Here is a 26,437-nt window from a genome sequence, read left to right as displayed (position 1 = left end):
TTCCCTTTTTTTTTAGCATCTTTATTAGAGAATAATGGCTTTACAATGGTATGTTAGTTTCTGCTTTATAACAAAGTGAATCAGTTATACATATACATATGTTCCCATATCTCTTCCCTCTTGCATCTCCCTCCCTCCCACCCTCCCTATTCTACCCCTCTAGGTGGTCACAAACCACCTAGCTGACTGATCTCCCTGTGCTATGTGGCTGCTTCCACTAGCTACCTATTTTACATTTGGTAGTGTATATATGTCCACGCCACTCTCTCACTTTGTCACAGCTTACCCTTCCCCCTTCCCATATCCTGAAGTCTATTCTCTAGTAGGTCTGTGTCTTTATTCCCGTCTTGCCCCTAGGTTCTTCATGACCTTTTCTTTTTTTTTTTCTTAGATTCCATATATATGTGTTAGCATACGGTATTTGTCTTTCTCTTTCTGACTTACTTCACTCTGTATGACAGACTCTAGGTTCATCCACCTCACTACAAATAACTCAATTTCTTTCCTTTTTATGGCTGAGTAATATTCCATTGTATATATGTGCCACATCTTCTTTATCCATTCATCTGTTGATGGACACTTAGGTTGCTTCCATGTCCTGGCTATTGTAAATAGAGCTGCAGTGAACATTTTGGTACATGACTCTTTTTGAATTCTGGTTTTCTCAGGGTATATGCCCAGTAGTGGGATTGCTGGTTCATATGGTAGTTCTACTTTTAGATTTTTAAGGAACCTCCATACTGTTCTCCATAGTGGCTGTATCAATTTACATTCCCACCAGCAGTGCAAGAGTGTTCCCTTTTCTCCACACCCTCTCCAGCATTTATTGTTTCTAGATTTTTTGATGATGGCCATTCTGACTGGTGTGAGATGATATCTCATTGTAGTTTTGATCTGCATTTCTCTAATGATTAATGATGTTGAGCATTCTTTCATGTGTTTGTTGGCAATCTGTATATCTTCTTTGGAGAAATGTCTATTGAGGTCTTCAGCCCATTTTTGGATTGGGTTGTTTTTTTGTTATTGAGCTGCATGAGCTGCTTGTAAATTTTGGAGATTAATCTTTTGTCAGTTGCTTCATTTGCAAATATTTTCTCCCATTCTGAGGGTTGTCTTTTTGTCTTGTTTATGGCTTCCTTTGCTGTGCAAAAGCTTTGAAGTTTCATTAGGTCCCATTTGTTTATTTTTGGTTTTATTTCCATTTCTGTAGGAGGTGGGTCAAAAAGGATCTTGCTGTGATTTATGTCATAGAGTGTTCTGCCTATATTTTCCTCTAAGAGTTTGATAGTGTCTCGCCTTACATTTAGGTCTTTAATCCATTTTGAGTTTATTTTTGTGTATGGTGTTAGGGAGTGTTCTAATTTCATACTTTTACATGTACCTGTCCAGTTTTCCCTGCACCACTTATTGAAGAGGCTGTCTTTTCTCCACTGTATATTCTTGCCTCCTTTATCAAAGATAAGGTGACCATATGTACGTGGGTTTATCTCTGGGCTTTCTATCCTGTTGCATTGATCTATCTTTCTGTTTTTGTGCCAGTACCATACTGTCTTGATTACTGTAGCTTTGTAGTATAGTCTGAAGTCAGGGAGCCTGATTCCTCCAGCTCCATTTTTCGCTCTCAAGATTGCTTTGGCTATTCGGGGTCTTTTGTGTTTCCATACAAATTGTGAAATTTTTTGTTCTAGTTCTGTGAAAAATGCCAGTGGTAGTTTGATAGGGATTGCATTGAATCTGTAGATTGTTTTGGGTAGTAGAGTCATTTTCACAATGTTGATTCTTCCAATCCAAGAACATGGTATATCTCTCCATCTATTTGTATCATCTTTAATTTCTTTCATCAGTGTCTTATAATTTTCTGCATACAAGTCTTTTGTCTCCTTAGGTAGGTTTATTCCTAGATATTTTAGTCTTTTTGTTGCAATGACACCATTCCCTTTTTTGTTGTTTGTTTAGGCCTCTGTAAAGCTCCATCTTCAAATTTGTGGAAATGAAAGCAAACCTACATATTTGTGAGATTGAGGAATTTCTTAATTACATATAAGTAAAAAATACAAAAATAAATGTAATGATAATGTTGATATCATACTAAAATACTAAAGATATCCATTTAAAATAACTGGCTTTATGAGAATAGTCATACTGCTTTCATTTTTTGTCTATATATCAAAGCAATATTATTCACTGAAGTGATAAAGTAAACATTTCAACTTAACATATCAAAAACATAACTCTTGATTTTAAAGACTAAAACCTATTCCTCCTACAGTCTTCCCCAGCTCAGAGAATATGAATTTCTACGCTACCAGTTGCTCAACCCAAATATGGGAAATATTCTTGATTCTTCTCCTTCCCTGACAACTCATATTATATATCTAACTCTGCTGATTTTACTTTCAAAAAATTAAAAATAAAAAACTCATCCAATTCTTACGCTTGTCAATGCTACCAGACCAGGTAGAAAAATTATCCATCTTATAACTTCTGGATTATTTTAACAGCCATCTAAACTGTCATTCCTTTTCTAAGCTTGCCTTCTCACAATCTATTCTCCCCTACACCAATCTTTTTAAACCATACTGTGAGCAGACCATTGTTATGCACAAAATCTTTCAATGTCTTCTCATCTCACTCACGGAAAAATCTAGAGTCCCTACCATGACTTGCAAAGCTCTACATGATCTGCATCCTCACCTTCCTCCACCTCTATGACCTTATCTCACATTTACTTTTTCTTCAGTCAGTCACCAGGCCCCAGGTACAGGAGTTGCCTTATGGTTCCTCCAATTTACTCTGCATATTGTTGTCTCAGGGCCTGTGCAATTGTTGTTCCCTCTGTCAGGAATGATCTTCCTTCAGATATTTCTATAAATGGCTCTGTAGATCTTTTTATGTCTCTGATCACATGTAACTTTATCAAAAAGGGTTTTCCTCAATATCCTATGTAAAATAGTAAACTGTATCTCCATTTCCACTAACCTGCTTCATGTTATTTTTTCATATTGCTTGTCATCATTTGCCATACTGTTAATGTACTTCTTCATTTGTTTAGTATTTATTCACCTCACCATAGTGTAAGCATCAGGAGGTTAAGGATATCAGATCTCATCTGTTTTCTTCATTGCTGTTTCCCTATTGCCTAGAACCACGTTCTATATGCTTCCAAAATATTCAATAAATAAATGGTTCAATATTAAAATATGTGGCAGCTACAAGGAGTGAAGCTAGCTGATGGTCTCCAGATGCCACACCTTTGGGATTCACCACAATGTTTACACTGAGAGCAAGCTCTCCCCAGGACTGCTTCTAGCCAATGACAGCACAACCACAGTACTAGAGCATGCCCATTCTTGCCCAGTACATGACTCCTTTAGTGAGCAATATGAAGATCTGAAATATAGTCTCAGTCCTTCTTATCTAATCTTCTTTCCTTTCCTCTCTCCCTTCACTGGTGTCAGACATGATTCAGGGTCTATGTCTCTCCATTCTTACTCTTGCTTCCTTGCTACTTCTTCCTTCACAGGCATTTCCTCCAATAAATCTCTTGCACCTCTAGTTCTTAGTGCCTGCTTCTGGGAGAACCTAAACTGACAGAGATTACCATTGAATTTACTATTTTTTAGGAATCAAATTATGCATAATATTTTGTTTGAAAAAGAATTTTGTAGGTAAAGAAAAAAGTTGAGGTAATTACATTGTGTGTGTGTGTGTGGGGGGGAGTGGTTTCCCTCTCCTTTGGGGACTTGTGCTTGTCTTAGTGTAGCAATTGCTAGGATCAATGGCTGGAACGAGGAAGATTCAGGCACTAAGTGCAAGAGAGCATTGAGAACCAAAACAAGAAAAGCTGAACCAGCCATCAGCCAAAGGGGCTAACAACAAGCAAGTAGCAGAAATCAAACTATGATGGTTAAATTGGGGGAGATTTAGAAATTGAAATGGGGATAAAAGTCAATACTGGGATAAAGTGAGATGGTCCGATAATGTTCTACAAAATGAACCATGGGACATAACACTGACTTTGCACTGGGTTCTAGGGCATCCTGTGGGTAAACACAGCACATTCACATTACAACATACTTCATCAAACATGGTAGTAGATAAAGTGTGAAACACAGTTTCAAACTACATAGTGTTTATTTTAATCATCTGTCTTCATTATTTAATCTCTCTACTGGTATGTCAGAGATTCAGAGCAATGTTCATAAAACAGAATACTGGGATTCACAAAGATTGCTGAGAAAATTCCAAGAAAGTCCCAGAGACCAAAAAACCATGGCATCTAGCAGCTACGTTACGGTACTGACCAAAGTGCTTGACTGCAGGAACAACATTCATAAAATTTTCAGTGCCCTTTCTGGACTCTTTCTTTCAGTTATGCTTTTCTTTTGAATATTACAATGCTGTCACTGGCCATTATATCATGTATATACCAGCAAGCTAATTCACAGATTAATTTGAAAGCTATGATGCAGCAGTAATATGGGCCATGCCATTTTAGAATGAAGGGAGGATTTAAGTTGAAATGTGAGAAGTATCAATCTAATTTACAAGAAATATTGGAAGAAATCAACTTTTTCAGGGTGAATAGGACATGAAAGATTTTTGAGCCCATTAACCAATTTTAAATTAATTTGAAAACATTTCTGAACACATATTTTAGGCTAGGCACTGATGATCAAGAGATATCAGACAAAACAGAAAAACTCTTGCTCTTGTTGACACTTGGTATGCATTTGAAAGTATTTCCCCATGATTCTGAGGTTGTATCAATTGAGTTGGGACTCTAATTCAAGACTTTATGATTTTTTTCAAATTCACTTAGTTGTAGAATAAAAATCATATATAAACACTGGCTGGAAATACTGTGCACTGTAAAAATACATTCTATCTATTTGGAGTATGAGAATCAAAGAGATATTCACCACCAAAATGTTACTGGGAGGAGACATTTTTCAGAATACGCCTATGTTTCCTTCAGAGAAGTGGCGCAAAAAGGTTAGCATTAAACATGTTAGAGGCATCCAGTAGTATAGACCCTCATATTGTGATGAAACTTTCTTTGGGTGACTGATTAGCAAGATGATCAAAACCAAGGTAGTTTGAAACTGTCAATGGGCCAGAAATAATTGATTGCAATGTAGGAATTGCAGAGGATAATATTCAATGGAAAAGAGATTTGACACTAACAGCGTTTGTACCACATCACTTCACTCTTCAGGTGATAGTCTCAAGTGTCTGGTAGAAGAGCAAAACATTCAAGGTGTTGCAATATCTGACAAGCAAGATCTGCCAGATGTATATTTCCTTTAATGCAATAGACTAGAGTGTCAGGGAGAATGGGATCAGCTGTCTGATAAGTTAGATCTTAGAGATCTTGCTGTAAAGAGCAGAGTATTATTGATACTCACAAGGGAATTCTTGAGCAAGTTGCACAGACATAAATATACATATAAATGACTAGAAAGTGGAAATGAAGAGGAAGGACAGAAAATATGGCAGTGGCAAGAGATTCTCTTGTTTCATTTGAACGAGTTATCAAATCAGCTTTCGTCAAAAGCCAAGTAGGCAATGAAAGTTACATGACAAATAGTATCACAAAATGGAATGATCCAGTCACTTGGTTGTTAGGAGATGGAGCCCTGTATTCCATAGAACGTGACCGCTGACCACTGATTTGATTCATTTTGGAAGGCCTTCTGCGTAGTGAGAAGACTGAAAAGATTTTAGATAAATTTAACTTTCCATTTATCAAGATGTATTTCCCTGGTAAGATGATTGGTTTTTTTTTAGAAACGGCTAAATGTCAAATCATGAAGTAATTTGATAACACGTGTAAATCCAGGCTCAGGTATGTGGTTATAAATGTCATTTAGAGCTTTCTAATGTGCATCCCCTAATAGGTTTGGACTGTTCTCTTTATTTGGCAATGCAAGCTCTTTTAGTATTACACAAATCTCTCAGGGCTGTGAACTATTAATCTTTGGGAAAACTTGCTACAACGACTTCCCTTTAAGAAATAGAAATGTTTAATGTTTTCATCATGAGTCCAGCATTACTACAGGGGAGTATATCATTGAGGTTTTGAAGCACTGGATCAAACTTCACAGATAAGCAAGGCATCCCTCTTGCACAGCAAGTCAAAAAGAAAAGGGCATATATAGGAGTCAAAGAATTGGTAATGGTGATTGAAGTTTCACTACAAATAAGATCTTGCATGCTTCTTTTCTACCATGAAAGCATCATAGATATTATTACATTGTCTCTCTAAATTGAGTAAACATTTTGCTAGCCAGGGCTCTTTCAAAAGCAAAGGCTGAGACAAAGATTTGAGTAATTTATTTGAGAGGTGATCTAAGGAAACAAAATGAGTGAGGAAGATAGAGCCAAAAATGGACAAAATCAGAAGGCAGTGTGGTAATGAGTAGCTTTGGCTGAGAGCAACTGGGTCCCCCAAAAAGGGATCCCTCTAGGTTACCATATAGAGCAGTGGGATTGCCTCACTGGTAGCTAGGGTGGCTGGAGCAGCTGAGGTGGTTGGGGTCATTTATTTATTGATTCTAATCCCTCATTGATTGAGAGTTATATGGAGAGAGGCGCATGAGCTTAAATACACAACATGATCAGCTTGCAACTGAGCAAGCTGATAGTTCTAGTAAAATCCTTTAGATTGAGAAGAAAAAACAGATGCTGGTGCTTTGTTTTTGGATGTAATATATTTTGTTAAATTGTCCAAATTAGGAACTTTTAGGAGACGGCAGATAAGTGCTGTGTTGGGTTTCCAAAAGATATGTGAAATGGTAAGGGCCAATTTTTATAAGTGAAATGGTTATATTCTCATCTTTTGTCTAATTATATGCACAAAATATTCAATGGTAATTAACGAGAGTTTCTTGGTATCTAGTTTTTTTTTCCTTTTTAAAAAAATATTTCCTTTTCCTTGCTGAATGTTTGCATTGTTTAAAAATAAAGATCGCTATAAAAAACCAACTTTTTGAAGGGGTCTGTTAGATCTGAGGAATCACAAATATGATTGGTTATTAAAATAGGTAAAGGACAGAGTGCAAAAGGAATTTTGCATATGTTATACCAATAAGAAAACAGAAATTCCAAATATTTTATCATCTGCATTAACCTAAAAAGAGACTTACTAGCAAAATGATGTATTTTATAATTGTTTTATGTTAATTTTATTTAAAAGTAACTCAAAGCTTGATGTTTTATCTTAGCACCCAAAATATTTCATATATATGAAAATACCTTTATTGGACCTCTAAACATATTGAGAGTCCTGCAGTCTAGGCTGTCATCTCTCTTAGAATCTTAATTCACTACAAATCATATTGTTTTAGCAATTCCAAAGAGATTCAATTGAGGTCAGTTATGAATCAAATTGTCGGGGACAACTTTTAAAATACATGGGTTATAGGCATGCAAATTTAGGGTAGCCAGTTTGCACTTTGCATCCAGTAAAGAAACTACGTGAAAATATAAAAAGAGGATTCTCTAAAAGAAAAAGACTCAATTGACCTTATCCATGTTTCAAAATGAGTGATTTCTATAATTATTTCATTGAAAGGCAGGAGGTTAAAGCATGTATATGTGAGGTATGTATGTGTGTGTGTATGGGGGGTATGTGATTTTTATTACTCTAGGTATCTTAATAACCAAGAGATCATACAAAAAATTTTAAATCTTCCAAAATGCTCAGTTTTTGGCTATTAAAATATTTCCAAGATATGGAATACTTTTATACCTCTAATATTGTCTTCTTTAGATGAAAAAGTAGAGTGTTTCATATTTTATCTCATTTATTTTTTAAAAGTTTGCTTAAATTCAGACTTTCATCAAAATAAAATTATTACTTCAAATCAAGTGAATTCAATGAAACAATGATTTAGATAGTTATTTACTTGAGAGATAGTTGATAGTTATTCACTTGAGAGAAAGGGTGGTATAGAATAGAGAAAAATGGGTTTCAGAGTAAGATAGAGTGGGATGTAAATCTTAGTGTTAGATATATGTTCTTAAAGAATTTACATAGAATATTTCAGTCTCTAGTTTTCATATGTATAAAAGGAATAATTATGTGTAACTTGCAACATGATTATAAAAATATCAAATGAAGTAATGCGTATGATTCCTAGCCTATAATACATATTTAATAATTGAAAGTTATAAATCCTAATCAGTTTTTTACTTATTCAATGGCATGGACTGATGGATTATTTTCTTTATCAGTTATAACCTATAAATACCATCATTTATTTTGATGTTCACATTTTCCCAGGTTAAGCTCCTGTGTTTTGATATACCCATATTTCTTTGAGTATTTACTAGCCTGTGGTGCCAAAGGATGTTCCAGGCTCATCTTGTATTTTCCCTACCACAACCCTGGAAGAATCGGCAATTGCTACTGGAAGCTCTGGATTCTTTCAGTGAAGGATGGTATTTAGAAACCAAAGTCAAGTTGCTAGGTATACTCAGTGCTACTGGTATGTCATTGCTTCTTGGCCCTTTACTTAGTAAACGATTTAAGTTTATATCGATACTTTCAATTCCAGTCCAATACTATAAGATACATTCTAGTCTTCTGTTTTTATATTTGCAACCCTATTCCCCAGTAGTGAGAAACCTGCATCCCATTATCTTCAATATACTTACTCAAGTCTAGAATACACAGAAGGTAATTTCAGAATTGTTAAGCATGTACTACTGCTGAAAGTAACCCTACTAATCACAGTTCAAAATTTAATCGGCCCTACTGTAATAGGCCCTCTGTAATACGCAAATTTTCACTGCACAGCGGGGTTGGCACCATTGTTCAATGGTCAGCTGTATTTTTAACTTTACTGAACATTCTAGTAAAGCTTAAAATAATGTAGATTCTTAAATTACTGAATGTTGTGGACCATTAAAGGCAATAAGATCAAGTTGAATGATGGTATTTTTTATCTCTTCTATATTCTTACTGTGTGTGTGTGTGTTTTTTTTGGCTAGTTGTTTTAGCAATCACTAATCAAGGCATACACTAAAACCCTAAATTCATGAATGTGTTGGCTTATCACTTTGATTATGCCATTTCTTTTCTTCATATATGCACCAGTTTCCTAAGACTGCTGTAACAAAATATTACAAGCTGGGTGATTTAAAACAACACAAATGTATTGTCGAACATTATGAAGGCTAGAAATCCAAAATCAGAGTGTTGCAGTGTTGATTCTTTCTGAGGGATCTGAGGGAGAATTTGTTCCAGGCCTCTTTCCTCGCTTCTGGTGATGGCCAACAACCCTTGTCATTTCTTTGCTGGTAGACTCATCACTCCAATCTCTGACGTGGTATTTTTCCTATGTCTTTGTATCTTCACGTGGCTGTCTTCTTATAAGTACACCAGTCATACTGGATTAAGCGCCCATCCTACTCCTGTATGACCTCCTGCTAACATAACTAATATCTGCAGTGACCCTTATTTCCAAATAAGTTCACATTCTGAGACACTGGGCATTTAGACTTCAACATATCTTCTTTTCTTTGGGTAAGGGTGGCAATCATTAGAATGCATTTTGAAGCTCTATAATTAATCACATACACACTGTCACTTTTTCTTAAATTTTTATTTCATATGGAGTATAGTAATGTTGTGCATTTTCGGGTGTATAGAAAAGTGATTCACTTATACATATATATGTATCTATTCTTTCTCAAATTCTTTTCCCATTTATGTTATTATAGAATATTGAGCAGATTTCCCTGTGCTATATACAGTAGGTCCTTGTAGGTTATCTATTTTAAATATAGCAGACACTGTAATTTTTATGTTTTTCTGATGAATTGACTCTGCTCATTATGAAATACCTTGTATTATTTCTATTATTACTTTTTCTTCATATATTTTGATTTCTATCTATAATTTTGCTATTTATTTTCTGTCTATCCCATCTGTTTTTTGTTTTTATGTTCCCTCTTAACTGCCTTCCTTATGATTATGTGAATATTTTTCTAATCCCATTACAAATTATTTACTGGCCTTTTAGCAATAGCCCCTTTACATTATTATTTTTATTGTACTTTCTCTACTGATTAAATAGTCATCATTAAACTATAAAGTTGTCTCAGAGTCAATAGTTTACCACTTAACATAAAATTCAAGAACCATTTAGCCCCACCTATTCTATATGCTATTATTATCATATGTATTACATCTATATATAGTATAAATCTCACAATATTGTGTTTTTACCCTGGAAAGAGTTTTATTTATTTATTTACTCTATTCACTTTATTAATGGACTTTTTTTTTCAAAATTAATTTAAGAAAACAAAATGCTACTGTAAGTTTCTCTATATATTTATCATATCTAGTGTTCTTTAACCTTTCTGTATATTTGACTTATACCTTGTATAACTTCCCTTTAGCCTAAAGAACATTTTTTGAAACTTTTGTATTATAGTTCTGCCAGCAACAGATTCTCTCAGTTTTCATCTGAAGATGTACATTTTGAAGGATATTTACATTGGGTACAGAATTATAGGTTGATTTTTTTTCTTACTTTCAGCATTTAAATATGTGATTCCTTTGATTTCTGGCCTCTGCTGTTTTTGACGAGAAGTCAGATATGCTGTACCTATTACTGATTTTCTTAATTCCTCTCTGCTCTTGATGAGGCTCTTGGATTCATGAGTATATTCTTCCCCAGACTTGTTGATTTTCAGGCATTGCTTCTTCAAATATTTCTCTATCTCATTCTCATTCTTCTCTCCTTTGGGTAATGCAAGCATCTATGTTAAACTTTTTGATATTGTCCTACATATCACTGAAGCAGTATTCATTTCTTTTTAACCTTTTATCCCTCATCTTCTTCAGATATTATTCTTTCTGTCGATCTATATTTAAATTCAAAGACCACTTCTTCTGTTGTTTCCTTTTTCTTTGATCCTATCCAGAGATTTTTTTGTGTATGATATACTTTTTGATCTAGAATTTCAATTTACCTTTTTCAAGTCTATGCACTCATTTTGACCACTTTTCCTTAAAATACCAAAAACCCTTTATAATAGTTGTATTAAAGTCCTAGTCTGATTATTAAACATGTAGGTTACCTCACAGTCTGTGTCTATTAACTGCTTTTACTCTTTGACTCTTCACTCTGGGTCACATTTTCCCATTTTTTTGCTTGACTTGTGGATGTTACATTGTAGATACTCTGCTTTTATCTTCCTCTGAAGAGTGCTGATTTTCACTTTTGTTTTAAAAGGCTGTTAACTCTGTCGTCTTTGTGGTGGGGCAGTAGCTGAAATGTCTGCTCAGTTCTCTGAGCCTTCTATTTCTTGCTTTCTTCTACATCACATTCTAGATGCTTTTGTAACCCTGACCTCCATTCTGTGATGGTCATGCCAATAAGATTACACCTTTGTTTTTGAGTTCTAGAGACTTTAAGTTGTCCATGAACTGGGGTTCCCCTCTTATAAAAAGCTATTCAAACTTAAATGCTTACCTGGTGCAAATTCCTTCGAGTGTGAATTCCTTCCAGTTTCTGAGTTTCTGCCTGCTTTTGATTATTCTCCAGTACCTTTAACTAGTGTTTTTGTTTGTTTCATTTTGTTTTTCTTTGTTCGTTTGTTTTACTATTGTTCCAGGCTTTATAGGTGTTATCTGTGAGAGAATTAATATGACACAGGTTACACCACTCTTGCTGGAAAAGGATCTTATTCATTTTATAAACATTTATACACCATGTATCGTGTCAGATTCTGTTTTTTGCTTTATTTTCAAGAAACTGTTTCTTTTGCTTTATAGACATTAACAGATAATAATGTACAAGGTAGCTACTGTTATTTTCTCTATTTTAACAATGAGAAAAATGAAGCATATCATGTTTATCCAACTTTCCCAAATATACACAAGTGTAGAGGCAAGATTTTGACTCCTAGCAGTCTAGCTGCTATGGTATACTGCATTTTGATAAAAGAGTCAACTGTTTGATCAGACACAAATAGAAATTTCCAAATTGCTTGGATTCATAAATTTATATATAATGCATCAGATAGAAAAACAAACAAAAAACACTATAAATACAATGAACACATAGTCCTGAAAGGGTCTAGGAATTACAGCTATTATTGTCCTTTTCCAATTTTTGATAGCAATTCTAGAATAAGTGGGTCACATCTGAAGAGAAGGAAGTAGATTTCTGGTTTGGAAAATGATAAGTTATTTCTAGCAAGCAGTGCTACACAGGAGCATGGATCAGATTATGGCTAAGAAAAAAAATTAAATAATGAGAAATAGGTTTGACATGGTGAAAGATGACAGAAGGAAACTAGGAGAGGAGGGGCATACTAGGCAAAGTGATGGTAAGTAAGTTAAGTAAGAAGCCAATGGTAAAATAGAAAATATATCTAAGGAGAAAACATTCAGACAGATGTTATTTTTATAGGTAAAATTTCAGAAATGTAAAATAATTATGGAAACTTTCTAAGCTCTCTGGAGGAAAGGTGTTATATAAGTATGACTTGTTTTGCTTCTTGCTATAAGGCAGAATATTACATGAAAAAATACCTCTAGCAGGATGGAGATTTTTTGAATAGGATATGGGTGTCATATTAGCATTTCACATCAAACTCTGGATGAATCAGCTCCTTAGAGAAAAAAAATCCAAAACTCCAAAATAAATTTTTAAGGACTTACTCTGTAAAATTTTGAATTGAAAATGTAATAGTTGTGAGAAAATATCAATATTTCCAATAACTCATAGGACAATGAATATAATGTGAAATTTAAATATTTCTGAATTGAAAATTACAAAGTCTTATTTTATCTCTAAATGTAACACATTTATCTCATTTGTGTCAAGTCTGCATTTTCATGGACTTGCTGTTACACTATAAGTTATAGCTATGTTCATATTTTATTATTATATGGAAAATGGTATAATGAAAGGTTATATTTTTCTAATTCATATTTGGTGAATATGAATATGTTGTTACAAATACTATTTTACCATATATGTAATTTTTAATTATAGCAACTTTTATTTTCAGAAATATTTCTTATGATTGTAATATAAAAATTTAAAGGCTTTTCATGTAGGGAGACCATTTCCCAGTTTACCCAGAAAATCATGACTTATGTCTCATCCTCAAATTTAATTTGGTTTATCATTTATAATATATTTTCTAATTTATCATTTATATTTTCCACTTTTAACATGGTATAGTTTATTTTTTAACTTTTTAAATTTCAAATATTTAAAAATACTTAAATGAAGGCTCTACCCTCATGAATAATTACCCCCTAAGGCCCCACCTCCTAATACCATCACATTGGGAATCAATATTTCAACATAGCATAACTCAACATAATAAAGGCCATATATAACAAATCCATAGCTAACATCATATTCAATGTTGAAAAGCTGAAAGCATTCCCTGTAAGAGCAGAAACAAGACAAGGATGCCTACTCTTGCCACTTTTATTCAACATAGTTTTGGAAGTCCTAGACACAGTAATCAGAGAAATAACAGAAATCCAAATTGGAAAGGAAGAAGTAAAACTGTCACTCTTTGCAGATGACATGATACTATACATAGAAAATCCTAAGGATGCCACCAGAAAACTACTAGAGCTCATCAATGAATTTGGTAAAGTTGCAGGATACAAAATTAATATACAGAAATATGTTGCATTTCTATGCACTAACAAAGAACTATTATAAAGAGAAATTAAAGAACCAATGCAATTTACCATCACATCAAAAAGAAGAAAATGCCTAAGAATAAACCTACCTAAGGAGGAAAGACCTGTACTCTGAAAGCTATAAGACAGTGATGAAAGAAACTGAAAACAACACAAACAAATGGAATGACATACTCTGTTCTTGGATTGGAAGAATCAATATTGTTAAATGGACCATACTACCTAAGGCAATCTACACATTCAGTGCAATCCCTACAAAAATACCAATGACATTCTTCACAAAACTAGAACAAATAATTTTAAAAGTTGTATGGAAACATAAAAGACCCTGAATAGCCAAAGCAACCTTGAGAAAGAACAGAGCTAGAGAAATCACACTGACTTCAGACTATACTACAGAGCTACAGTAATCAAAACAGTATGGTACTGACACAAAAACAGACACAGAGATCAATGGAACAGAATAGAGACCCCAGAAGTAAACCCAAACACCTATGGTCAATTAATCTATGACAAAGGAGGCAAGAATATACAATGGAGAAAAGAAAGCCTCTTCAATAAGTGGTTCCAGGAAAACTGGACAGCTACATGTAAAATAATGAAATTAGAATATTCTCTAACACCATGTACAAAAATAAATTCAAAATGGATTACAGACCTTAATGTAAGGCCAGATACCATAAAACTCCTAGAGGAAAACCTAGGTAGAACACCCTTTGACATAAATCACAGCAATATTTTTTTGGATCTGTCTCCTAAACTAAAGGAAATAAAAGAAAAAGAAAAAAAAAAACAAATGGGACATAATTAAACTTACAAGATTTTGCCCAGAAAAGGAAATCATCAACAAAACAAAAAGACAACCTACAGAATGGGAGAAGATATTTGCAAATGATGCGACCAACAAGGGCTTAATTTCCAAAATATACAAACAGCTCATACAACTCAACATCAAAAAAATCAAACAACCTGATTAAAAAATGGGAAGAACTGAAAAAAAAATTTTCCAAAGAGGAAATACAGATGGCCAATAGGCACATAAAAGATGCTCAACATTGTTAATTATTAGAGAAATGCAAATCAAAACTACAAGGAGGTACCACACCAGTCAGAATGGCCATCATTAAAAAGTCTGCAAATCACAGATGCTGGAAAGGGTATGGAGAAAAGGGAACCCTCCTACACTGTTGGTGGGAATGTAAATCGTTGCAGCCACTGTGAAAAGAAGTATGGAGGTTCTCAAAAAAACTAAAAATAGAACTAAAATCAATATTATCCAACAATTCCACTCCTGGGTATATATCTGGAAAAAAAAAACAAACACTAATTCAAAAAGACACATTCACCCCAACGTTCAGAGCAGCATTATTTATAATTGCCAAGATATTGGAAGCAACCTAAGTGTCCATCAACAGATAAATGGATAAAGAAGATGTGAGATATATATATATATATATATATATATATAAAATGTATTTTTTAATATATATATACACATTTTTCTATCATGTTTCTGGCCCTTTATTCCTTAATTTTCATAATCCCTTATATATCAGGGATGCTAGTTCTTTGTCTGCAGTATGTATCACAGATTCCTGCACTTTGACAGTTGTATTTTGACATTTTCATAGCACGTTTTTTTCTGCAAAAGAATTTATAGTCAAATTTATCAATCTTTTATTTTATTGCCTCTGGATTTTGAATCATAGTTAGAAAGAACTTCCCTACACTGAGGTTAAAGAGGAACACAACCATGTTTTCTTTTAGTACCTGCATGGTTATATCCTTTACATTTAAACCTGATTATATTAAAGAGAACAATGCAATGATAATACAGACAAACAGAGCTAAGAAACTGATTAAAGTAAGCAATTATGACCAATGAAAATTCTTTTTATGTCATTCTTAAGATACAGAAAATATAGTGTCTTAGATTATGCACATGTATATATAAATAATTTTAATTTTAAAATTATAGTTTTTGGATAAAACTGTTTTAAGCACTGATATTATAAAAGCCATTGTAACCAAAATTTCATAATTTTAAATATTTTGACATTTCCTTTCTCTCTCTAAAATTGTGTTGCTATGTCAATGAATTTTATGGTCTCTCTACTTATCAGAAGGTATTTTCTGTGTGTGTACAAGGTACAAAATAGCAATTGATACCATGAGAATTTCCAAGATAATCCTATGAAAATATCTTATGAGCACTTGCTCAAATTCAGATTTGGGAGTGGAATATATTTTCTTCCAAGATTAAACAACAAGTTGTATTTCAAATTTATTTGAAATAGAAAACGAGCAGCCAGCCACAAAAGGAAAGTTAAGGCAGCACTGAAACAAAATAAAATTTGAAATCAGTAATATAATAGGTTTAAATTTCTTCTGCATTTCTAACTTCCTGTAACCGTTCTGAGCATGGATTCTCTTACTTTTAAAATAGAGATAAGAGGGAATTCCTTGGCGGTCCAGTGGTTAAGACCCTGTGCTTTCATTGCTGAGGGTGTGGGTTTGATCCCTGGTCAGGGAACTAAGATCCCACAAGCAGCACAGTATGGTCAAAAATAAAGAAAATAAGAGATTAAAAAAAAAAAAAAAAGAGAGATAAGAATACCTTCCTACTATAGCTATTTTGAAAATGTTAAAAGAATGTATAAAACACCTTACACACTATAAATACTCAGTACTTTTTGGGTCCCTTGACTCTACCCACCAGATCCTTCAAAGATTTTATATATATACATATTTATATTTATATTCATATAATTTAGAAATGTTAGATATTGATCTTTAAATTAGCTACAGAGAAAAATAATTTAGCTATTCTTTTTAGATTTTGTCTATTGACTGTAAGAAACTGCAAATCAATAAAACTCTAATTTCTTTTTGTACTTAGTAGATCCATATCTAACATTTCTAAAGCCTACAGAAGTACATAAATAAACGGCATTATGCAGGGGGAAATAAAAAGGTTTCTCCCAATCAACATAATTTACCTGCTAAGGTTTCAGTTTAATATATCCAAAATAAAAGGGATTCATTAACATCTGACATTCCATTAGCATATGGACAATAAAAGCACTGATGTTATTGGAGAGCTGTGTCATAATTCTAAGATTTTATTGGATTCTAGTATTTTACAAATATTAGAGATGACACTCATTAGATACTACACTAGATTAAACATGAAAATTATTACCCTCATTTTAATACAGTTTTAATGCTATAAATGCCCAATGGATTCACCAAATATATGAATAAGTCACTACTGGATATTCATTCAAATAAAATTTGCATACATTTTTGCAGGGACTGAAATTATATGTGCTTTAAGATAAAAGCTAGATAACTGAATCCATGGACATTCTTGTTTCCTAGAGAATGAATCAACCCAAACTGCTAACATTATAGGAATTTTCCATTTATATTTTTACACATGAAGAATAAAATTTTATCATTTTAAATTTAGAAAAGGATAAAGAATTATACCTGGCCCTAGACATGTTATCTCACACACAGATTTCCAATCAGTTTTTTCCAATTGAGTGCCTAATACAAACCAAAATCTACTAGCCATCTAATTTGAGTATACTCCCCTTACTACAAATTGTTCATTTTAACAAACATAAGATTGTTTTCAATTGTGACAATCCTCCACATATATTTGCATTACCTCTGGTTAAATTAAATTGTTAAAATTCATTGTCACTTGTTTCTAGGTATTTTTTGATTTCCTCTTTGATTTCTTCAGCGATCTCTTGGTAATTTAGTAGTGTATTGTTTAGCCTCCATGATATCTAGTCTCATAGCATTGTGGTCCAAAAAGATACTTGATATGATTTCAATTTTCTTAAACTTACTAAGGATTGATTTGTGACCCAAGATATGATCTATCCTGGAGAATGTTCCATGAGCACTTGAGAAAAAAGTGTATTCTGTTGTTTTGGGATGGAATGTCCTATAAATATCAATTAAGTCCATCTTGTTTAATGTATCATTTAAAGCTGTGTTTCCTTATTTATTTTCATTTTGGATGATCTGTCCATTGGTGAAAGTGGGGTGTTAAAGTCCCCTACTATGATTGTGTTACTGTCGATTTCCCCTTTCATGGCTGTTAGCATTTTCCTTATGTACTGAGGTGCTCCTATGTTGGGTGCATAAATATTTACAATTGTTATATCTTCTTAGATTGATCCCTTGATCATTACGTAGTGTCCTTCTTTGTCTCTTCTAATAGTCTTTATTTTAAAGTCTGTTTTGTCTGATATGAGAATTGCTCCTCCAGCTTTCTTTTGATTTCCATTTGCATGGAATATCTTTTTCCATCCTCTCACTTTCACTCTGTATGTGTCCCTAGGTCTGAAGTGGGTCTCTTGTTGACAGAATGTATACGGGTCTTGTTTTTGGATCCATTCAGCTAGTCAACGTCTTTTGTTTGGAGCATTTAATCCATTTACATTTAAGGTAATTATTGATATGTATGTTCCTATTCCCATTTTCTTAATTGTTTTGGGTTTGTTATTGTAGGTCTTTTCCTTCTCTTGTGTTTCCTGCCTAGAGAAGTTCCTTTAGCATTTGTTGTAAATCTAGTTTGGTGGTGTTGAACTCTCTTAGCTTTTGCTTGTCTGTACAGGTTTTAATTTCTCTGCGGAATCTGAATGAGATCCTTTCTGGGTAGAGTAATCTTGGTTGTGGGTTTTTCCCTTTCATCACTTTAAATATGTCCTGCCAGTCCCTTCTGGTTTGCAGAGTTTCTGCTGAAAGATCAGCTGTTAACCTTATGGGGATTCCCTTGTATGTTATTTGTTGCTTTTCCCTGGCTGCTTTCAATATTTTTTCTTTGTATTTAATTTTTGATAGTTTGATTTATATGTCTTGGCATGTTTCTCCTTGGTTTTATCCTGTAGGGGACTCTCTGTGCTTCCTGGACTTGATTGACTACTTCCTTTCCCATATTAAATGAATAAACAAATCTAACAATGATAATAAGCTCTAATACTGAACTAAGATAAATATAAAACCATAAACACATTAGATGCAGAAAGCAAACCCCCCTCTGCTACCTGCCGTCTCCACCAGTGATGGGGTCTCCCAGTGTGTGGATACTTTTCCTCCTTCACAGATCCTACCCAGAGGTGCAGGTCCCATCCCTATTCCTTTGTCACTGTTTTTTCTTTTTGCTTTTGCCCTATCCAGGTACGTGGGGAGTTCCTTGCCTTTTGGGAAGTCTGAGGTTTTCTGTCAGCCTTCAGAAGTAGGTGTTCTGTAGGCGTTGTTCCACACGTAGATGTATTTTTGATGTATTTTGGGGGAGGAAGGTGATCTCCTCATCTTACTCCTCCACCATCTTGAAGGTCTCCCCCGTAATTATTAATATGCCAAAATAATTGGATTTGACAATAAGATAAATCACATTTTTAGATTAAAACATGTTAAAATAAATAAGAAAAAGCTGGCATGTGTGTAACATTTTTAATTTTCCTATGTAAAATGGAAATAGAGTCACGGATATAGAAAACAAACTTAAGGTTACCAGGGAGGAAAGAAGGAGGCAGGATAAATTGGGAAATTGGGATTGACATATACACACTACTATATATAAAATAGATAACTAATATGGACCTACTGTATTGCACAGGGAACTCTACTCAGCACTCTGTAATGGCCTATATGGGAAAATAATCTAGAAAAGAGTGGATATATGTATATGTATAACTGACTCACTTTGCTGTGCACCTGAAACTAATACAACACTGTAAATCAACTATCCTACAATAAAATTTTTTAAAAAAGAAATCATATCAAAAAAACATCATTAATGTACTTTTTCATTTAAAAGGTAAGCTTTAACTATATGGAAACATAATTAAGTTGAGACAGTTAAATGAGGTGTTTTCTCTGTAACCTTTTAAAGATGTAATTAATATTCCTCTTGGGCTATATTTTCTTTCAGGTAACTTGTGGTTATTTACTAAATCACTGTTTCCAAAGTTTGTAGCTTTGTATTTCTCTTTTAATCTTCTACACTGACCCTTACTCCCAGCTTTCCTTGATGCCCTTTTGTCTACTAGTGTGTTCCTACCATTTGGATGCTTTATTGATCTCTTAGGGATAATTACAGATAATAAAGAGAGAAAGAAAGAATAATTTCTTTTACTTTAGAGTCCCACTGTCTTTCATGTATTTATTGGTGAATATCTGCACAAGAAACCTCTACTGAAAAAAAGAAACTGGGGATTATATAAAATATTCTTTTGTAATAGTATACTATTTTTTTAAACTTTTCAAAGAATTAAGATATAAATTTTGACCTTTCTTCCAAACATGAGCATCTTTGTTAATATTATATAGCATACCAGACTAATTTTTTCCCATACACTTTTATTAAGCTTTTTTCCTGTCTGCACATCTGAATTCATTCTACTTGTTTCAAAAAATTTTATAACATATTTATTGGAGTATAATTGCTTTACACTCCGCCACGGGAGAGGCCACAACAGTGAGAGGCCTGCGTACCGCAAAAAAAAAAAAGTCTACCTAGTGAATGGGAGAAGATATTTGCAAACAGTATATTCAATAAGGGGTTAATATCCAAAATATCCAAAGAACTCATACAACTCAAAATTTAAAAAACAACAACAACAACAATCTAATTAAAAAATAGGCAGAGAACCAGAATAGACGTTTTTCCAAAGAAGACATACAGATAGATGGCCAACAAGCACATGAAAAGATGCTCAACATCACTAATTATTAGGAAAATGCAAATCAAAACCACAATGAGATACCCCATACCTGTCAGAATAGCTATAATATTTTCAAGAAGACAACAAATAACAAGTGTCGGCGAGGAGATGGAGAAAAGAGAACCCTTGTACACTGTTGGTGGGAATGTAAAAGGTGCAGTCACTATTGAAAACAGTATGGAGATTCCTCAAAAACTAAAAAACAGGGCTTCCCTGGCAGTCCAGTAGTTGGAACTCTGCGCTTCCACTGCAGGGGCGCGGGTTCAATTCCCTGTTTGGAGAATGAAGATATTGCATGCCAGGCGGTGTGGCCAAAAAAAATAAATAAACAAACAAACAAAAAAATTGTAATATGATCCAGCAATTCCACTCTTGGGTATTTATTCAAAGAAAACAAAAGCAGTAATTCAAAAATATATATGCACATACATGCACCCCTATGTTCACTGTAACATTATTTACGATGGCTAAGACATTGTGTCAATCAATAGATAAATAGATAAAGAAGACGTGAAGTATACATGCAATGGAATATTACTTAACCATAGAAAAGAATGAAATTTTTCCATTTTCAACAACATGGATAGACCTAGTGGGTATTATGCTAAGTGAAATGAGTCAGAGAAAGACAAATACTGCATGATTTCACTTATATGTGGAATCTGAAAGACAAAAGAAATGAACAAACATAACAAAACAGAAGCACAGTCATAGATACAGAGAGCAAAAAGATGGTTGCCAGAGGGGAGGGGGACAGAGGAGGAGAGAAATAGGTGAGGGAGATGAAGAGGTATAATCTCCCAGTGACAAAATAAACGAGTACAGACTTCTTACAGGTTGAAGCTTAAAAACCGTCTTGTTTCAGGGTGTCTTAAATATTTTTGTCAGATGTATAGAAAATTTTAAGCAAGGAAAGCTTTGAGATATAGAAAAGTGACTTTTTTGTATCTGTAGAGAGGGACTATTTTCTTCTTTTGCAGAGATTGCTTTCATGGAAACACTAAAATGCCTTTTGTTTTAAAGCCAAGAAGTGTATATTAAAAGAAAGAAGGACAGCAAGAGAAGTATACATTTCTATAACATAGAAAAGAAATGGCCAGAGGGGATTATTAACAAATAGTATATAGGCTATATAATTTTCTGCACCTACACTAACTATATGGTGTATATTAAGTGTTCCAATGATCCCCTTTTCCCCTTGAGCATCTTCCTCACTGGCTGCAATAATGTCTAAATTTAGAGACAGCATTTTTTTTTATTCTTTGGTATTGCACATGGAAGGTTTATGTACAAGACATGCCAGTCATCTGAAAGGGGTAACACATTAATACTCTGATACCCATAAATACAATATAACAGATATGCTCATCAGATTAATTGGCCATCAGGTATTAAGAAGTGGTTTGACAAAACAGAAGGAGGGACATCATATGAAGGAGGGGCAAAAGAATAATACAATTCTGGTACTTGTTTAATAATGTGTCAGAGAGAAGGAAAGACCAAAATAGAGGGCAGGGCTTCCCTGGTGGCGCAGTGGTTGAGATTCCACCTGCCGATGCAGGGGACACGGGTTCGTGCCCCGGTCCAGGAGGATCCCACATGCCGCGGAGCAGCTGGGCCCGTGAGCCATGGCTGCTGAGCCTGTGCGTCCGGAGCCTGTGCTCCGCAACGGGAGAGGCCACAACAGTGAGAGGCCCGCATACCGCAAAAACAAAAAAAAAACAAAAAAAAACAAAAAAAAAATAGAGGGCAATAATGGATCATTTGGTAGTTATACGACAGCAAAAGAAAAATGGTTCTATGTAAGAAATGATAATGGTAATGGAGGGTAGATGGGGCTGACATAGAAATAAGACACAAACTTTAACATTTTGCTTAAAATTGACCCTGCTCATTTTATTTCAGATCATCATATTTTATTCCAACCAAACTTTACTACTCTAAGAGTTAAGACTAATATGCTTTTAATTAAGAAAATACCAATGTGCGTAGAATTAGCATGTAACTATATGAGGTTTTGGCATGTAACTGTATGAATTTTGTCTTCATCAATTTATGCTAATAACATCACTTTATTAGCCTGTTGCTTATTTACTCCTTTGGCTTGTTTTATTTTTTTAATATCATATTTATTTATAGAGAAGTTGCTAGTTATACAAGAATTCTTAAGTGTACCTCACTGAAATGAAGTAGGCCCAGGAAGAAAAATGTGTTTGTGTCAGAAGATACATAATTAACACATAGAATGTAGGGTCTGTTACCCTTTTTTCTTTTTTTTTTTAACATCTTTATTAGAGTATAATTGCTTTACAATGGTGTGTCAGTTTCTGCTTTATAACAAAGTGAATCAGTTATACATATACATATGTTCCCATATCCCTTCAAAAAGGATCTTGCTGTGATTTATGTCATAGAGTGTTCTTCCTATGTTTTCCTCTTAAGAGTTTGATGTTGTCTGGCCTTACATTTAGGTTTTTAATCTATTTTAAGTTTATTTTTGTGTATGGTGTTAGGGAGTGTTCTAATCTCATACTTTTACATGTACCTGTCCAGTTTTCCCAGCACCACTTATTGAAGAGGCTGTCTTTTCTCCACTGTATATTCTTCAGGCTCTGTTATCTTCATTGTTCTATCTTTTCTCTGATCTCTCAAACTGACTTTTGTACTTTGATGGTAAATTTCAATGGAAAACTAGTATAATTGCTTGGAAGCTTTGGAGAGTCAAAAATGCAACATAACCCCTTTTAGTCAGACTGACCCAAAACCTAAGACACTATTAGATTTTCTATACACAGACCAGGTGCCCGGCCAGTATTGCCAGAGCTGCCACCGGTTAGGAAGCTATAAATCGAGAATTTTTCCACTTGACAATATTAAATACCATACTGTTTTTCACCCCAAGTTAGGTTGTAAGCCCTGGAAAAATTCAAACTTGTAAAATTTTGTTATCTTTCAAGGAAGAGCCAGTGATGCTCCGCTAGAAAAGTGACTGTATTTCAGCAATGGATAAAGCATTCTTAAGGGAATTTTGGTTTATATTGTTAAGATGCACCATTATCCTACACATTTGGTTGCTGATCTTCAGCATAAATGTGTGTGTGTCAAGTGTTTAATACTCCACATTCTTAAAAGTAAAGAATGTGACATGTGCTATAATATCTTAGAATGAGAGGAAGGGTTTCTACAAAAGGCCATCTGTGTGCTAGCAGGAATCAAAGTAGTTTGTTGTTCTTTTTTTCTTTTGGCTTGCAGGACCTTAGTTCCCCGACAGGGGATTGAACCCAGACCCTCGGCAGTGAAAGCACGGATCCTAACCACTGGACCACCAGGAAAGTCCCAATGTATTTTGTGGTTTGCCATTACTCTTAACGTACTAAAATTCATGGCTTGATATTTTTTTTAAGTTATACTGATTCCATGATCTACAGTGTCAGAAAGCCCAGCCTATTAGCCTTATGCTTATCTGTGCTTTCTGAGTGTGCTTCTCACATTGTTAGCCATTTCATAAACAGACTCTGTTTGTCAAAATACAGACATGGGAAGATATCAAATCACTGTGTTGTCCACCTGAAACTAATATAATATTGTAAGTCAACTATACTTCAATTAAAAAATACAGATATGGGAGGTGTAGGTTGATATTCATCACATGTGCTGAAAAAATTGTTGATGTGGACATTTTATTGAAAGCATCTGTAACACCATCTTGAAATATTTTTAAATGATATATTAATAAGTCATAAAGGATTGCTTCAAGTTTATTAATTGATTCATTTTCCTCAAGAAAACTTATGTTTACTTTCTGAATAAAAAAGAAATCTCTTTGACACTAGCTGCCATCTCATTCCCTGGAGCTAGCTTTGTAAACAACTGCTGGTTCTGACCCTTTACTGTATGCATTTACAAAACTAGTATTTTTTTTAACAGGTATTGTGTGCCAGACACTATGTTATGCACTGGGGATATAGCAGTAAACAAGGCAGGTAGTCAGGGAATCAAATGTTATTATAATCTAGCGACTCCGTAAGATAGTTTATAACATGCAAACACACACACACACAAATATAGTTGGCATAAAGCCACAAAACAGCAAATTGTCACTTCAGCTAGTGAGTCTAAGTTCAGTCCCATGGGCAAATAATTTCCTGGCTCCTTGAAATGAGACAAATAATAACTCTAGAAGTAAAGAAATTTGAGTGATGGGGGTGACCTAGAGAAGCTCTCAGCCTGGAATAATACAACCTGCAGAAGCCAGGGAAACATGTAAATAGGAAGATGTTGGTATGCTCAACCAGAATGGTGAGATAAAAACTGGGGCAGAAAAGACACAATCTTAGTCACACTATACTAAATATTTTGCCAATACACTAGTAAAAGGTATTAATAGTTAACAACAGAAGCAGTGAAATACATATGGCAATTACTATCATTCTACTATTTCACATTTGTATATGATCGATTCAAACCTAATACTTTTAATTTTATGGGAAATTCACTTGCCTCCCCCAGACTTATGCAAATATTCCAGAAAGTTTATTCTCATGGTAAATTCTTGTTTTCAGTACTTTCCACTAGCAAACTCTAGATCACATTTTACTGCTGTTGTCTCCTTTTGTTACATGATGTACAGATGTGCAACTCAGTCTATTCCTTGATAATTGAAAAAAAATCACTTGCTTACATCATCTGTGTATGTAGCATATTTCACAGAAAGTTTTGAGCCATGAAGGTTTATATTAACAGTATTCTAAATTTAGATGTTAGTTTCTGATCGCAAAAGTTTTTTAAACCTCCTTTATAGGTATTTTTCCCACTGGCCACCATTCTCAGGATATAGGTTCCTAAAAAAATTGCTGAGTGTCTCCAAAGGAAAACTAGGCATTGTATAAGCATACACGTTTCTGAGTTTTCTGATACTATGCGGTTGCTCTACCTTTCTTAGGCTGAGCTCTTTCACAACTCTGTTAGTCATAGAAGATGAATATCAATTCAAATGATTCTTACCCATAGACATACAAATGAATTTTGTTCCTTAGAAATGCAGTTGAAACTTCCCACTATAAATGAGTTTTATATCATGTCATAAATGTTGGTTCTTTGAATTCTCTTTTGAAGTAGTTGTAACATCTTACTGTTTCCCTTATTAATTAATGAGTTAAATAATATCTTTGACATATGTTCGTTTTATATTTATGTGAGAGTCATGATCTTAACCGCTTTTGAAACTTAACCTTTAACAAGCTACAGAACAATTTGCTAAATTTTTTCTTTCCCTTCAAGATAACTCATCTCTCCCTGCTCCTCCATTTTCTGGAATTCTTTGTAATTACTATCAGAGACACAATTACCCTTAGTCCTCTTGTGTATGCAAAGAGTCATTATTGTGCATCATTTGACAGAAGACCATAATATCTGAGTTTCAACTTTTAGTATCAGAAAAGAATTTGAAGAAATTGCAAAATTCCTTTCTCTTTTCTCTCTCCCCAACTGGTCTCTGTAATTTGAAAAGAGCACTACATATTTTTACTTCCTACAGATATGGATTATGCCATGACTGTTAGAAATCAAAATGAGCAACTATGCAGTTTGATTTTTTTACTCTGTTGTATACCTGTAGAATACACTAAAGTTTAAGCTGTTGGGTATTTATATATGATTCATTCCATAGAATAAGTACTTCTTAACTATTCTTTTTACATTACTTTAATGATTTCTAGAATTAAAAGACTCTCTGTCATTCATAAGGAGATGTCCTTAGCCAGGGGCCCACAAATACAAACCAACAATCAAAATAAAATAAAGTACATCCTTTTCTAACATTTTTTCTTTTCTCTTATGGAAACCATCTCTAGGGTGATTCATGACCACTATGATTCCAGGAATAAGAAATCTGACTACAAAGTTGAGATCTGTATCATTCTGCAAAGTCATAAAAAGTTATGGATTAATCATAACTTTACACTTTGGAACCTTATTCATCTATGGTTAGAAGCTC

Source organism: Lagenorhynchus albirostris, chromosome X, assembly GCF_949774975.1.
Source record: "Lagenorhynchus albirostris chromosome X, mLagAlb1.1, whole genome shotgun sequence".
In the NCBI taxonomy this organism is placed as follows: Eukaryota; Metazoa; Chordata; class Mammalia; order Artiodactyla; family Delphinidae; genus Lagenorhynchus; species Lagenorhynchus albirostris.
This window is presented reverse-complemented; position numbering follows the sequence as displayed.